At 31.1% G+C, this 4,576-nt stretch overlaps 1 long non-coding RNA gene across 1 annotated transcript; it reads right to left on the reverse strand.

The window, feature by feature from the left end:
• Window positions 1-1,411: 1,411 nt before the first annotated feature.
• Window positions 1,412-2,509, reverse strand: LOC146139116 (uncharacterized). Its single transcript, XR_014501331.1, has 3 exons — window positions 2,446-2,509; window positions 2,173-2,237; window positions 1,412-1,611 (listed from the first exon to the last, which is right to left on the reverse strand). It is a non-coding gene; the product is annotated as an uncharacterized LOC146139116 (long non-coding RNA).
• Window positions 2,510-4,576: the final 2,067 nt, after the last annotated feature.

Genomic DNA, 4,576 nt, shown 5'->3' on the forward strand with positions numbered 1-4,576 from the left:
TGGACTTTTAGTGCCAGTTTTAATGACCTGTTAGAAAATTATCAGTGTCATTTTGGCAGTTTGCTGGTGGCGTGTTGTCAGTGTGTCGGTGTTAGGTTGCTTTTACATTTATATTTTATATTTTCTTTTAAAGTTGTCTTTACATTGACAATTGTGTTTTTTCCTTCATGATTCAAATCACCAACGATGTTTATAAAAGCCTAACAATTTTTGCCAAAATTAGGAATTCTTTTAGTCACGTGAGCTGGTCTAGTTACGTCATTATGACGTGTTATATAATAGGTAATGTCACTACTTCCATGTCAACTAGAAAATGATGTCAAAGTTTCAAAATGTATAATATTGAGGTAAGGATTTTATAATCACTGTTTAATCCCTGGAAGATAATAGATGTCGTGGATATGTTACATCAATTGTTAATAAAGCCTTGTTATTTAAACATTTCTGTAATTTATGTAAAACTTAAAATTTTTTTTGGTATTTTTAAGATCGTGTTGTTGTTTAGCTAATGCTGAATAATAATGCCAGGTTCTATAGTTTAAATACGCAAATAGAGCTAAGTCCTTATTTTGGACACGCCTTTGAATTGTTAATCTTATGTTTTAATAAAAAACTTAGTGTTCAGTGTTACTTTTTGTCCATTAGTAGTAAACACTAAATAAAACTAATACCAAATTCAGTTAACACCAGAGAAAAAAAGAACAACATTAGAAAAAGCATAACTTTTGAGCTAGGTCGTAGTATTGCAAAACCCAACGAAACAAGTGTCATTATTTACAAATTTGCCAGTTAACTTATATTTGTGATTAATTATGGCCTTTTTTGTAACTCATTTTTCTGACACGTTCTTTGATTTACTCGCCAGTAGGGATGTTCAAAGTAGAATATTGAAACAACTACTGTCTTGCTTTATATGTAGCCATATGTGGTGCGGCGTCAGCGTTTTTTCGGGCAGCAAATTAATTACTTTTCGAGAACTTTCACGTAATCTTTAAGTTTCCGTCAAATGCTGTTGGGCGAGCAAAAAAAAGTTAATGCCAGGTGCATAGACAACTTTTACGTAATAATTAGCGAGGTTATGTACAGCGTATTTAATAAATGGTGGTAACGCATTATTAGAATAATCCAGGAATCATCTCGGCGAATGTAGTGACCAAACAGAAGCGAATACAAAAAACACCATGGCGGAGTCCAAAAACAAGCTTTGTAATGACTAACTAAGTTAGTTTTTTTTTAAAACTGTTTTTATTTCGTTCAGGGTCGGTTCGGCTTCCTGATTCAAATAAACAATAAAAATGAATCAATCGGGAGGCTTTTGCTACATTTTTGCTAATTTATTAGAACAATGATATTAATTCAAGAAATTTGGTTTATTTACACAACGAAACAATAATTCACGATATAATGGCAAATCATCTTTAAAACAGGAAAAACGATATTTAAAAAAAATTTAATCATGAAACATTACAGTTAGTTTGTAATAATATTTTGTAGCGATTTAGTGACCTTTATAAGCTTAGGAAAGCATCTAATGATTAATTATTAGAAAGATTAGTTGATTATGTTGTTTGTACAATGTTGTTTTTGGTCCATTTTGAAGATGACGAATCTCTGAAACATGAATCACGATAATTAAAACAACAACCCAGTGTTGTAATGACTTAAGTTAACGACTAAGTGCACTTAGGTTACGATTTTCAAATGACTTGACTTAAGTCTTTTGGACAGGGGGCTTGGGTTAAAACAAAGTGTTTTTATTAAGCTTTTTTTTTATAAAATTGACTTATTTATCTCAGTTGTTTACACACAAACAATTAACTTGCTACATGTTGCGTGTTTGTTATTCTTTGTTTTATTGTTACTCATAATCGAATGAGTTTAACCATTTTAATAGTTTGAGGTTTAATTTTTATGACAAAGACTTGACTTAAAAACTTGCTCTGATTATGACTTGATTGGGATTTTGACTCAAATGTGACTTAAGCCGTTTCAAAATGAATTGTTTACAACACTGGCACATACACAAAGTAAAAGTAATTTCAAGAAATTAACGACTTTTTTCACTAAAATGACATTAGTCAACGATAACGGAAAATTAATATCCAATATGTGGACTAAAATAAATTAAGTGTCCGTACAACATCATAGTTCTCAATCAATTGTTAAACTTACCATTTTTTGTTATATAAAGATGCTTTTTCTTGATTGAAGTCGTTCACAATCTGATTATTTTCCTCCTGAAGGAATTTGAAATTATTTTACATTATTAATGTTTAAACAAGTATTATTGTGTTATGTATAGATGTGGGCGTATCCTACAAAATTAATCAAAAAATGTAAAGTGATTTAAACGAGGATTTTTATTTTAATCCTAGTGAATTATAATAGTTGTGTCAAACCAGCAAGCAACAACTCAATACTTTATTAGCAAAAACTTATTCTCACCCTCAATTTTATTTTCGCCTGAAAACTTCTGATTCTCTCTAGTTTTCCAAGGCCGCCACCACCCCTGTACAGAAAAATCATGCAACAAGACATAACTTGGACTTTTGTCAAATATCTCTTAAATGAAGTGTTTGCATTGAATACATTTTATAAAATTGTGTTATTAATCATACTTTTTGCACACAACACAATTTGCTTTAGGTAATCTTTGTTATTTTTGGTTGAGTTATGGCTTATAATTATACGAGTTTACCAATTTCAACTTAAGGAGTCAACAACATTGTTTCTATTTTCTAGTCGAATCGACGAGTAAAATGTTTTCCTATATTTAACACCGGTTTGGCTGTTTGTTGTAACTATATTTGTACATTCTGGCTTCGATCAAAGTTTAATGTTTGTTTAGGTCTTACATTTTAGCAAACTGTTTTAAATTGATAGCAGTAGTTCAAATTATTATCATTATTGATTACGTTTTTTTTTTATTTGCGTGAACTTACGGTCCTTGTGACGTCACAGTATCAGTCATCATCAAAAAAGCAGCGCAAACCACAACAAGAAATATCAGTTTGTTCATTTTCAACTTATCGCTAACTTTTACAATTAAACTGTAAACAAAGTTGTTTATTCAATATGTTAAACGCAAGCTACATATATTTCCTTTAAAAATATTTTAAATCTTATATCATAAAATCGGTAGATATATAGATTATAGAAATTTTATACCTTACTCTTTTATCATGTTTAGTATTTTCTGAATAAAATTAGTGTTCAAAAAGAATAAGTTATTCTTGTAATTCTTTACGCTTAGCTTCAGTGTTAAAAATAAGTCGGACAGACATTTCACAAAAATAATTATCCAGGTACTCCGTACTGGTAAAAAAGGTATCTTTTGAATGTATTTCGACTAATATTCCAGTAACCTCATGCTTCCTAAGGTTAGTTGTTCAAATTTTCTTTCCCTGCTTCGGTTTCTAGCGAAGACCTTTCACGGACCATATATTCCAGCCATCTGTTTAGAACAAACAACTACGACGCCTTAAAATCAAGTTTATTCAAATTGCAATGACGTTTTTCCGTCACGTTTAGGCAATCTTGGGTGCAATATTGTCATTAATGCTGAAATCACGTTTTTCAGGAACGACATTCTTGCACTTTCGGGTTGTTTTAATTTGGCTTTTAAAGGTTCAAGTTTGTCCACAAGAAATTTAAAACGAAAAATTTTACGAACCTCTTTGTATATTTGTAGTTTTTTGTTCATTTTGTTTTAGGTTGTAATTCCTCCTAAATCGCTTAAAAATGCTATAGTTGCCAAAATGTCGTTTTTGTTTGATTGGACCAGCAACCAATTGCGAATCAAACTTTACCGTTTCTTTTCTCATTAATTTTTTTCACTCTTTGGCAGTTTTTTTTTAAGGTTTGATTTGGGTGACCGCAAGTAGTTTTAAGAGACCGCAATTGTTTCATTTAAATACCAAAAAGTTGCAAGTCCAAAATTTGGGAAACCGCTAGAGGAATTTGCGGGACCGTTTCGGTCTTTTCATTGTGGGTCGCGCAATGAAACTTAAACTGAAAAAGTTGGGAAGCACTGGTTTAGCAAATTGTAACATTAATTAATATATTCTAAATCAAAGCTTATTCATAAAATGGACACAAACATTACTATCATCAAAAGCATTAAGTTTGTGCAGGACAAAATACAGTAAAACCAATATTAAAAATTTGTGCCAATATGTTTTACCAACAATAATTTTGGATTAAATTTAATGTAATTGTTTTACCGGTTGAGCAAAGTAAAAACTAAAATTAAAATTTCTGGAGGTTAATGAGCGAACTGGAAATCCAAAGACAATTGGGAACATTGTAAATCAATTATTGCGACGTTTGTTAAGTCGTTCCTTGCGTGCAAACTTTGTCATGATTGTTGTAATTACGTGTTTATTGAACTTCTTGCACGTTACATGTCTTGATATTGGCAAAGTTTCAAACTTGACTGCAAGAGTTCTGGTATGTGACGTCCTCGATAATTTACAAACTCTGGTTCGCTTGAAATCGCTTGATTTAACTTGTATGCGGAAGTAGGCGACCACCGCTCTACTAACTGAACTATCAACAAAGTAAACAACCTAATGTT

Source organism: Ascidiella aspersa, chromosome 6 (assembly GCF_963924565.1).
Source record: "Ascidiella aspersa chromosome 6, kaAscAspe10.2, whole genome shotgun sequence".
Taxonomy (NCBI): Eukaryota; Metazoa; Chordata; class Ascidiacea; order Phlebobranchia; family Ascidiidae; genus Ascidiella; species Ascidiella aspersa.